The sequence below is a fragment of the Amphiura filiformis genome, chromosome 3 (genome assembly GCF_039555335.1).
Source record: "Amphiura filiformis chromosome 3, Afil_fr2py, whole genome shotgun sequence".
NCBI lineage: Eukaryota > Metazoa > Echinodermata > Ophiuroidea > Amphilepidida > Amphiuridae > Amphiura > Amphiura filiformis.
The window spans coordinates 81247699-81260760 of record NC_092630.1 but is presented as its reverse complement, the minus strand read 5'-3'; the positions used below and the strand labels follow the sequence as shown (position 1 = coordinate 81260760).

Below are 13062 nucleotides of genomic sequence, written 5' to 3'. Positions count from 1 at the left end.
CACAGTAAATGTGAAATGGAAACAGCCAATATAGTAAATCTCAATCAATTTACTAGGATTTTCTTTTAAATTCGTCATCTGTGAAACACAATACTGAGGAAGAATTGCACCAACATGTTTCATTACAAATCGTGTGTATCTTGTTTATCTAAAGTCGATATCACTGCCAGTACACGTACGTACACACACATTAACTACATGAATTATATAATATAAAGCAGGTCACCGTATCAAAATTGCCCCTCATTTATTTCAACATCCTTGCCCTATTAACACATCAAAAACAACTAAATGTCTATGCTGAAATCAACACAGATAATTCATATTACAGTCTATTCAATTCATAAAATTTTGAATCTGTGATCACCAAAACTCAGCGCCCGACTATGGGTGATGATGGTCTTAGGAAGGACGGGGACATAATTGGTACCATGTACCGTGCATAGAACCTACAGCGTTGGTCATTGTGGCGTGCTGAGGTCTGTTCGCCATCGTGGCTACAATGCAACTGAAAGAATTTTCGCAAAGCATGATGGAAGATGTGTTCGTCTGCTGTGACTACAGGGTGTGAGTCTTGTCCAGGCAGGGTTCCCCTATCCCATTACATCACAGCTGGATTGGTCAGATCATACTTCCATGGTCAGATGTTGATATCAGGCCAGATTCCACTCCACTCATTAGTGACCAGGTTGCTGTGTGGTTGCTGGGAAGGTTCTCCTAACTCAATCCATCATGTCCATGGTTAAATTTGGGTTGGTTTTGCCCATAGGGGTCAAGTTCAGGTTGTACTCACATGGTGTGGTCCTCTGTGAAAAATAAGTGATACAAGAGGCGACATTGTTTTTATAAAATGGATAAATATTACTAAATTTGTTAGTGCTTGGCACTGACATCATGAGGTGGTCTCGAAGTCTACGATTGAGTGTAGTGGCATATCTAAGGGTGAGCAAGGGTGGCAGTTGCCCCCCAAAAAATTATGCCCCCCCCCCCCCCCCCGTGAGATACTGACTTCCCTGATATTTAAGATTTTAACCCGTTTTGTATTGTTAGGCCAATTTTGACAATCAAAGTTTATTGAAAGTTGTCTTGACCACTTCCCATCCCTTGAAAAGGTCCTGGTACACCACTGCCTATGCTACAACTTGGGCCTGCTCGTATCCCTAGTTGTACTAAGGCCTTGCACTTGCCCAACTTCCCAAGTTACTTGACTTCTTTTGGCTCCTACTTTTTCTGATTAATCTGATATTTGAAACATATTTCAACATTTTGTACTAATATACTCAGATTTAAGTTAAATTGAAAAACCTGAAAGTGAAAGTGAATGTGCTTTTATAATATGTATAAATATGATAGGCTTACATAATTTCCCACCCAGTCTTCTAATGCATGCATGCATGCATGCATTATTAGTTTAAACATAATTTTCTCTCTCCCTATCTTTGTGGATATTTTGCACTGAAAATACACTTTCTATTTATTTTCATCAGAAAAAGAAACTGATGTCTGCAACATTGTTGATTGCCTGTCAGTTTTAATATCTTTTATTTAGAAGCGATATCTTTGACACTTTCAATTTCTGTTTCACCTATATTTCCACTGCACTGAATGCATATGCAATATAGATGCGATGAATTCAAGAGAAGCAGAATACAATCATTAGGAGACAATGATTTCAACTAAAGTTGTATTTTGCCCAATGTATTTGTTTGATTTGTTCGGGTTTTGACAACCCTGGATAACCCAAGAAAGCCTCTATTGAAGCTTATTTCCATTGGGGTCCATTTGAACACCGGGACGGCTTAGGAACAGTCAGGGGTTAACACCCTACTCTTTTCGAAACTGGCTGCGAGATACATGTACAGGTATGACTCTCTGCACACGGGACCGACGGCTTAACGTCCCCTCCGAAGGGCGGAGTACTTTCATGATTCATTTACCCAATTCTAAATGAACCATGGGGAGAGCGGAAGTCTGAATTTAATCTACAGATGTTGCCAATTAATTTTAGACTTTTTTTTTTCCAAGTCAACATCCCAGCAAATCGCCACCGCCGGGAATCGAACCCGGGACCTCATGCACTAAAGGCAAGTACTCTAACCATTGCGCCACGCTCATTGCACCCAAAATCGTGATCAATATCCTGCTTATTTTAAATGGCTAATTATACCCTGCAAGTGACAAGACTGAAAACAGCCTGCCATTAACTCTATTGGTTGCCCTCCCCCTAATATGCCCCACAGATTTTTTAACCGAAATGTTTTTAAAATCCTTGACATTTCCATATTATGTTATGTAACTTAAGCTTACCACGGTCTACGCATGATTGGTAATTGCCAAAATGACATCGCAAACCCGAAAGTGAATCGGGAAAAAAACTCGTAAGTCATTGACCTAAAGTTCATAGTTCGTCATTTTGGCATGCAGTGATTTTTTTGTGAATTACCATTGTAAAAAGACCTGGAATAAATGTTCCCTCTTTCGAAAATGTCACGCCCCCATGGGTGCTTAATGGAGTAAATACGGTAACAAGGGTAAAATGTCATGCCCCAAGGGTGTTTAATGGAGTAAATAAGGTAATAAGGGTAAAATGTCACAGTTTGGTCAACAAGGTCAATGCTTTCCATACAGGACACTTCTATGCAATTGAATGAAGCTTCCTCTGCACTATTATTTTCTTCCTTTTTGACAAATTTTTATGCACAAAAACTGAAAAATATCTATTGATAATTGAATTGAATTATCCTTCACTTTTAAACTATAGGTATAAATTTTAAAGCTTTCACTGGGGCCCTCAGTGCCTTTAATTATACACTGTTTAGCTGACACAATTTATACAACGGCATCCACAAACGTAAAAACAATTAAACAGTGGATCATTTTCTTTAACCATTATCCTTTATACAAGGCAATGTAGAATCCATGTCTAGCATTTAAATATCAAAGGGTGAACGGGTGTCTGGGACTCGTTGGGATTGAATACACTTGAGTATTCATTGGGTGCCACTCTACTCAACTCCAAACATCTCTTTCCCAACATAAATGTTGCTTCTAGCTACTTTATCCACAATCCCAAATCAAAGTTCAGTAACAAACACAATGCTGTGTAGGCTCTTATTTACCTAACATTCCCCAGGTTTTTCTAGGCATTTCATCATACCCATTTACATACTAACAAAATTGCATGGCACAAAATCTGGCCAGGTCCTTTCAAAGAAAATAACATGAAAATGATTCTAATTTTAGGTAGACAATATTATTGAAATCTACTTAAAATTCCTGATAATGTTGCTTTCAGACTGAACAAAGAGTTGCTAGGAAATGGCCTGTATTTGATGATGTGTGTCCCTTTTCCAAAAAATATTATTACAGACTGCATGTTAGAGCCCAAGCTAGAAAGAGAAAGAGTTCATGTTGACCTTGCTACTGTCAAGTCCATTCTGTTTAAATGTGGTATTTAAGCTGTCTGCCCCAGGTCCCTGGGAGACTTCTACTTGGACCTTTAATGATCTGAGTATGCAACTGTGTGTAAGATTTGGGAATGTGGAAAAACTACTTAGCCAGTTATGTAATACTGATACTTTTATGGGAAATGTCATTTTGTTTGCAAGGGAGTCCCTCCCAAATATGAAAAGTGCAGAGTCATTTCTATGAGTCCTATCCATCTTGGTTCAGAAACATTTATGACCCCTCCCCTTTTGCACACATACACACACATCTCAGGATATATCAGAAAATGTGGTTTTCCAGTAAGAGCTCCCAATAGGCTAGAGAATGGGGAAGATTGGTGAATTTCAACCATGCCAATATTAATAAAGACCCTTGATTTTGACAGTCTGCAGCTCCAAAAGACCCCCTTTAACCAGTATGCTGTCAGCTCACAAAGACCCGCAACCTCATATTTCTGGGGGAGCATGCCCATCAAAAATTTATGATGTGACCCCCCTCCCCTAGGTTTCAAAGAACCTGAAAGAACATCAAGTTGAAGATCATGTGATTTGCATGTATCACCTTGCACTCATTTTACTAATAAAATTACTTCATTCATGAGCATTCATAGCTCTGCTAGCAATCACAAAAGGTCTCTCAACTGTTCAATTGTCTCACATGCCCTTTGGTGTTGTATTCTTTTGACTTCTTGTTTTTGTATTTTCTTTAAACACTAATTGCTGACCACTTCTATTCAACAACAAGGTTGTGTCAATTTTGATCAAAAGTAAACTATCCTAATTCATGGTACACACAAATAAATACAATCCTTGTACTGGACACCAGCTTGTACAAAGTCCATTGCCCGATTATATCATGAAGACAGAAGTTTATTGTCCTAGTCTTGAACCATGGACTGTATGCTTGTACATCAGCTAACATCTAAAAGATAAGACTCATTGTGCAAGGATTGCCTAATGATGACCCAGTTTACCTTTGACCATCTAGCTGGGCATTGTTATCAAGTGATAGTACAATACAACACAAAGTCCACTCCCAAAATAGAAAACTTGGCTTAAAATAAATGACTTGCAATTTATGAAGGAATAAATGGGTCATTAAACATGTTATAAGAGGCTTATTTGATCTGTGGGTTATATCATGCAGGGACTACATGATGTTATGTAGGCCCAGAGAAGATGATTCTCATCTTCTCTGGTAGGCCTATATGCCCAGTGTACATGTGACTAAACATCAACCTGTGAATCTAATCTCATGATCGGCACATGGACAAATAGAATGATGTGTCTATATAGGTGGCATGATTCCTTGAAGGTATAATATGTAAAAATCTTTTTATATCATGTGTAATATACTGGAAAAATGAACTTAATGTCATCAAGAGTTTTAAACAAATTCTGATAGCTTCTATTTTTCCTGATAGCAAAGAATGGCATGTTAGTCCCTTACTAAACTTGAGCCTGATTCATACTTCGATTCAATGATGCAAATTTTTTGCTGCAAAGTATTCGCCAAGGTCTTGATGATGATTTCACTGATTGCTAAGTACCGGTACATCTTGAATTTGCAGTATTAGGGCCTATATTTAAAAGTGTTCCTCCTGTTGAAAAGTGATAAAGTAGTCAGACAATGGAAATTCCCCCCTAAAAAGTTTGTTGAAGTATTTCATTGTTATCAGGCCCGTCGGACTCGGAACCGCTGTGGCCATGGCTTTTACTTTCTACGGGACAAAATGTACCTAAAAGTAGGCATTTGGGCCTAAATTTCTTATTTAGACAACTAAAAATTGTGACAAGCAACCAAAATTTCCTGTTAGTTTATTTTTCTTATTTCAGACTTCCATGTTTGAAACTCATGACTGTTTCCTCACCCACTGAATGACATTGCTAACCAACCACTCACAAGTAGGCCTATAGTATATACAAGTCATGTTTGTCCCTCACATAATTAAATACAAGTCATGTTTGTGCAAGTGGTTTCTAAACAGTAAACAAGTTTTGGTATGCTTGGCATGGACACATGTCAACAGGTTGACACACAAACACAACTCAATGTGAAATAACAAATCATGTTATCCCAGTTTCCAAAGAGCAAAATCAACAAATACACCATCATGCAACCTAGTCTTTGTCAAAGACTACTCGCAATTGAGGGGGATGAGCCACAACATTGAGCAGATTCGTGGCGAGTAGTTAGAACTAGGACCGTTCGCAAACTGCGATGCCTTCGAATAGTGAGTGAAGCGAGCAGCAAGCGTAGCCACTATGGTTTCCAAGAATGTGTTGTTCCCAGTAGTTTCTCTCCCTATGGGTAATATAGGATACACAGTCTGTAGCACAGACTACATGCAACTAGAACATGATAACTTGTTATTTACATCACAATTACAATGTCTATACAGTTCAATTAATAGACCATAAAAAGTTTCATCAAAAAGGCACAGCACTTTTCTGAAAAGTGCAACAAAGTTTATTATCAGACCATTAATTTTGTAGATTTGAGAATTTCAAAGCTCTGAACACTCCACATATTGCTATACAAAATTTACAAATTGAGTACCAATCTATAGTCAGTGGCAGTAAAACAAAATGTCATATTTTGATCATTATCAAATATCCTGGAGACAAAAGGCATTGTGAGCAACTTGCTAGGTCAGACAAAGAAGTTTTTCTGAAAAACAAATTCATTACGGTAATAAAAGTAAAAATAAGGACGAGATTTTACAAAGTCAAATAAGGACAGGATTTTAGACAAGCAATGCTTTATATTATGAGATCACAAGTCAGGATTGACTTTGGTTGGGGTTAACTTATCCAACTTGGGTGGTGTCTGTTTGAAATGCAGGTGAGGTAACCCAATTTGAAAGGCAATTTACATTGTTGCTATGTAATCATCACTAGTGGAATGTCCTAAAACCTTGTTGAGTATATTTGCAAATTTATACCTACTCATCTGTGTGTAAAATGCAAACACACACCTACCCTTTTATGATTGGCCTTAAAATTTGCACATTGCCTTTATTGAACTGCAAGCATAGAGAGAGCTATGCTCAGATACACACCCTAACCGAGTTTGGTGCCACACTGGCACTGGTACAATGATTCCGCAAGCTTTATATATGGCTATTTTTAGCTCCAACAGTTGGTACCTTTGACACAGTTACCCGGACAGTTTGCACTAGAGTGGGACAACAAAGCATTCTCTGAAGCATCAATAATGCTTGTGTGTAGGTATGTGGAGTTCAAATCAAATAAGGAAACAAATAAACTGGGAAGGATGCAGGCTGGTTGAACCATTAATATTACTAAAAAACCTGTTACAAACAAACAAACAAACATATTTTGAAGTATTTCCTTTGCACACTAAATTAATCAGCAAAGATGAAAACAATTTGGTAAAATTTAAATCTGTAGTAAAAACAAAAAACAAAGAAATATGCAGCTAGTGATTATTATGAATATGAGTGTGTAAAACAAAAACATTGCAAATTGGTCTAGTGCTTACTAAGGCCTTTATTTGGCAAGCATTGCCTGCATACTAAGCAATATAATTTAAACATTGTAAATACGACTGACTCGTATGACTTGGGGAAAATGTTGCGATTAATTTTCTCCATTTTGTGGATTAAATAAAGCAAAGCAAAGGAACAGACACTGAAGATGACAATTTCAGTTGTGTAACGAACATGAATAACATACTTTATTCCCATTTGTGTAGTTGCAATTTCATTAATGTACAACATATTTTTAGCTACATTTTCTCATTACTGAATGGAATCAAAGGAAATGACATAATACATTAGAGATTAAACATATGAAATAATTCATTCACATGAGTGTTCCAAGCAATTCTTTCACAAACTAAAAATACATGTGTTTTGTAACAGCAAGAAACAAGAGATTCTGACCGGGCATTTAAATTACTAGCTTGAAATGGACTCAAATGGGAAAGTGAAATTTGCCAAATGATGTACTTTGATCCACTTAGGCCTTTATGATCAGGATCTAATTATGCTTGCGTGTCAGATAGCGAATTCTTGGAAGCGATACAAAATGTACATGAACCCAACAACATAACACAGGAAAAAAGTGTTTACTAAACCCTGGGAATGTTACAATAGGCTGTACTGAATAGACTTTGCTCTTAATGTAATGCTACATGTATAGCACACAGTGGCACACCCAAACATATTGAAAACACCAGCTCCTTGTATCAAAATTACATTTAGTATTTTATAGGCAGTTTTAATATAAAGAACAAGTTCTGTCTTAACTGTGTGTTTGAAAACAAAATAACGACACAATGAAGACAGGGACTTCCCCTTGGCTCAATCACTGAGCCTAGGTTATGCATATGATTGAGGAAGTATCTTTTTTTCCAGGAGTTGGTAACTTGGTATGATAGGTATATACATGTCACAATTCCCCAGAATCAGAATGTTGGCCTAGAACCAGATGGTTGGTAGTCATTTTCACTGTTGTGTTCATACAACATATGGGACTGACTGCTTTCAAAGAAACTTACGCAGTATGCAAGGCAATTGAAGTTATTCAAGTTTGCATCATCCATTCTCATACATTTTGTTCAAAAACTGCATCAAAATTTTACAATGAAACCCACTACCACTCACTAGCATGACTATTTCTGATTCAACACACAAGGTGGCTGCAAGATTTGTACCAACTGATAGGTTACGATAGATTTCATCAATATTTTGGTGACAAGTTCTCAACTTCACATACCAACTTTTTTTTTATAATTTGCAAAATAAATCTACTTGTTCAAATCATTCCAAAACTGATTTGACCGATCAGCTGATTTTACTACTGCCACACCCACTTAACTTAAATCTGGGCCCTGGGAACCAAAACAATTTATTATCCAAATCATTGAAAACTCAGACTATAATAGACATAACATTCCAGAAGATTTGAGCCAAAAAGAATAGAGTGAGAGAAGAAAGGCTGCCCGAACTTAACCAGAGTTCAGCAGTATGCATTCCTTACATTTATCTACCCTGGGAAAACTTTTGTGTGACCATCGACCCAGACAGGTTGAATTGTGAGAAAATCACTGATATCAGCTGATTTTCAAGTTGGGTTTTAGTAAATCCATGCTGACTGGTTTTCCCATAGAATGATCACATGCAACGTGTCAATGTACAGTATAAACCTGCATGGGAGTCACGGTATGATCAGCTTATAATCAAAATATGCTTCATAAGCAGATAACAACAAACAAATTCAAATCAGATTGTTTTACAATTATAGAAAATATTTAAAATTACATAAACTGGTATGTTGAACATTTTGAATGACAGAGCTCTGACACTCTCAAATACCATAGACAGTAGAGAGATTCTCTACGTATGTAAAATATTACTAGGGGAAACTGGGGGAAAGAGTTCTGACTGGGGGCATTTGCAAAAGAGCAATTAAATGTTTGTCATTTTTCAGTACAAATAATTTTGACAAAAATTAAGTTACAGATGTAAACATCAATCTCTTACACAAGACATACCCCATATGCTTAATAGTGTGTTTCATGCAGATTTGTGTTCAGGCTATATAGCTGTGTTTGTATTAGCATTGATGAACCGTAATTATAAACTGGGTCATCCATAAAGAAACGGCATCTGTCTTTGAAAAGGTCTCAGTATTAACCCTAAAGCCCGATCCTGACTCCACTTCGCAGCACGATGTGATGCTTTTAAAACATCGCAGCATCGCACGATGAAATTAAAATGTACATTTTAATTTCATCACACGCTGTTGCGATATTTTTTAAAAGCATGTGGGGTCTGTATCTCCTTTTAAGGTCATTCTACCGACTTTGATTTTCCAGCAGCCAATTAGAAGCATGCACGGCTGCGATATCGCAGTGCGGTGCGAAAAAGTTGAACATTGTTCAACTCCATCGTGGACCGAAATTTCCACCGCGCGATGAGAATTTTCACCACTGAGCTTGTAAAAACTTGTCTCAGATTACAGTTTTAATAGCATCGCATCGCACTGCGATGTGGAGTCAGGACCGGGCTTAACCCAACAGGTAGCTCCAGGTCTCACTAAAACTCACTAAAATCACTGCTCGTGATACATTCCATGTGATGCAATGACACAATCAGCCTAAGTCATATATACCCAGGGAGTCGCTGGCTGGGCCAGCGTAACACCCATCGCTACATGCCGGTGATCTTCTGTTAGGCATGCGAGGGGTCCGAGCTTCAAATCCGATAACAAAAAACTATGGGTACGGTTAGGGTTAGTTAACATATTTTTCCTAGATTTAGGCCTCCTAAACCCTGCCTTAACCCTCGTGCATGCATTCCATGTGATGCGATGATGTAATCAGCTTAAGTCATATATACCCACAGAATCACTGGCCAGGCCAACATACCCCCTGTGGCTACAGGCCAGTGATCTTCTGCGTGGCATGCGTGGGGTCCAAGGTTCGAATCCCGGTACCAAGTGACTTCTTTGTTCATTTTCTCTCGTTTTTCGTTTCTTCTTTCTCTTCCGATAGCAAAAAGAACATGGGTATGGTTAGTATAGGGTTAATTAATGTACTCATCCTGCATCACAACATCATTACTTAGTTATCAACACAGAATTATTATGTTATTTATTGCATTTTATTATTTCAATGATTGGTCTTGATGTTTTTCTTTCTTTTACTTCACAAACACATGCATTATATGAAAATGAGAATTTTTCACTATCAAAATTGTGGTTGAATTTTTTTTAAATGAAGGCACAATTAAATAGGCTTATGTTTAAAAAAAAAAAAGAATTTCACGATTTTCTAGGAAATCACAAGCAGCTTGTCTGCGAAATATGAAAGAGACAAAGGAAAGGACACTTTTCAGTTATCTGCCATCATCATGCTTTGTTGCATACAGACACAATTAATGCAAAATGCACTTTTGCATCTCAGAATATCTACCAATCCAAGGATTCTGCAAATATTTAATATTATTTCATGATAATCTATTTCTTACGCTTTCTTTATACAGGGTTACAACTTTCAGTGTCTAGCACTGCTTTCCAAGAAGGCCCTGATTTACAGGAACAATTACTATTAATACATACAAAACATACAAATTAAATATATAAGATAAAGAAATATCTAATGCATACAATTTTAAAACACAATACAGAAAATTAATAGCTAATACTCTGAAGGTATTAAATTAAAATACAAATAAAATAATCATGCAGTTACCAAAAACATAATTTTGACAAAATGTTTTTGAATTGGTAAATGGTTAAAAGATCAAATTTTAGGTGAACAGTTTGTGGTACTTAATTAAGGTCTACTGTTTTCTAATATAGGCAGCAACTAAATACCATTTATATGTTTATTGCTAAAATTATTACCAATTAGTCAACCTAATATTCATGAATGTGATTATATTCATTCATTTGTATGTCTTGAGTGCTTTGCAGTATTACACTTGTCTTTATGTTGTCCATTAACATGATTCAATTTCAATTACAAAACATGACTGGGGTTAAATGAATATGGGTCAAAATCAGTGTGCGCATATATCATGTTGTTTATTTCCCGCATCTCTATCAGAGTGACGTAAAAAAAACTGAGCTGCATTAATTTCATTAGGCCATAGATCACGATCCATGCCTAATTAGCCTGAGCCTCATCAGTAGTGCTCAAGTATAGCCAGCCTGTCTACTTAGTGCATGTGATATACCGAAACCTGCTGGAGTGGCAATTTAGAAACACAAAATTTGAATGAATTGTCATAATTGTCCTTTTGTCTCATTTTGTATATAACCCTTTATATGTATGCTTCTGATATTGCATAAATTTTAACAGGTTGGAAGCTTTTCAGATCAACCAATACCCCAGTTTTCTCTCGGTTTGTATGGAGGACAAATCTGATTAAACTGTGTTTGATTTTTCTGTCAGCCTTCCAGATGCATTTGTCTAATTATTTCAAGATAATTAAACAACTGAGCAAATTGAAAAGGTTTTCATTACCCACTTTTTTTGAGCAAATTGAGTTATTAAATGGGCAAAAAAGCCCCCCCCCCACCTTGTCACACTATCGTGACCATCATCTGAGAAGAAGATGAAGGTGATGTGGTATCCAAGGTAAAAAGGTGAGCAAATTGAGTTATTAAATGGGCAAAAAAGCCCCCCCCCCACCTTGTCACACTATCGTGACCATCATCTCAGAAGAAGATGAAGGTGAAGTGGTATCAAAGGTAAAAAGGTAAGTTCTATGAATAGTATAATAATCCTCTTTTCCTAGTAGATACTGCTAGTCCTACAACACAACCAGACCATGGAAGAAAGAAAGAAATAAGATTTTATCTCTTTCTTCCATCTCCAGACCATGACATATTGCATAAAAATTTATTGATCAATTCAAGATTGATTGATCAACCCAAACTGAATTAACCCACTTGTCCTGTATCATATAATTTCAAGAGATTGTAGGAGTAAACCTCTTATCATTCTATACAAATCCTGTCTCTTCAGATTAAAGGATCATCCCACACAGTGGATCCTCCCTAGATATCCCTCTTGTGAATATTAATATGATCATCTGTGCATTCAAGAATATTTTGATTGCTGGATTGGAGACAGTTTTATGCTGAACTAGATGAATTGCCCTCTGGAATATATAGATGGTCTATCAAGCAGATTAGGTCATATTGACACTGGGTGACAAATATGAACTTTTCAACCTGTATGAAAAGGACACTTAAAATATAACTTTTCAACCAATATATGAAAAGGACACTAAACTTTTGAGCATCAAGCTATTGGTCATCAAGTTCATCAGGTCTAGGCCCTATACATTTTATGCAAATGCATGTATGGCATTTGTTATGTATTGTATTGTTTTTACGCGGCGCAAGTGCTACGCGCTCCGATGCGCAAATTTTTACCTTTAAATTTGTTTCCATGGCAACCGATGTCTGATAACATAATTATTGAATCCTTTTTTCAAAATTATTTTACCAGGGGAACATTTTGACCAAATATGAATATAAGGCCAAGTAAAATAAAAAACATGTTTCACGTCTGGGTTTGTGGTAAAAAGGAGGAAGAGGGGCTTTTTATTTCAAAATCGGTGTAAATACCCATAATTTGAGCTGTTTTAGCGTATACAATAATGCCTGGAAAAAGGAGGCCTGTTTTTATTTCTTGTTCTGAGAGACACGCCCCTCTAACTATCACAAAACCTTATACAAATGTACAAGTGTTTCTTATATATTAGCAAGGCTATAGAAAGCATCTCTACTTCCTAAAGTTATAACTGAAATTATTTCAAAAAATAAAAATAAAATTGAAGAAACCTCAAAAAAGGAAGCAGGAGGGGATGTGAAACATGTTTATTTTTTTATTTGGTCTAATGTGATTATGTGATTAGTATTTCTTAATGTCACCCATGTATCACCTTTTTAATGTTTGTTTATTGCCTGTGATCAGGCCGCAGGGCGGTGCGGCCGCACCATCCCCCAAAAACAAAGGTGCAAAAGTATATAAAACAGGTTTTTATGCTTTTTTGGTCAAAAAAAGATCCAAATTATGGGAAGAAAGTCCACTTTTCACAAAAACCGCCCCCCCCCCTGAAAAAGGTCCACT

At 36.8% G+C, this 13062-nt stretch overlaps 1 long non-coding RNA gene across 1 annotated transcript in view; it reads right to left on the bottom strand.

Annotated features, from left to right (window-relative positions):
- Positions 1-555: 555 nt before the first annotated feature.
- The window catches only part of LOC140147781 (uncharacterized), a 56801-nt gene continuing 44294 nt past the window's right edge, over positions 556-13062 (bottom strand). Inside the window, exon 3 of the long non-coding RNA XR_011858407.1 lies at positions 556-806. This is a non-coding gene — a long non-coding RNA (uncharacterized lncRNA). The remainder of the gene's footprint in view (positions 807-13062) is intronic.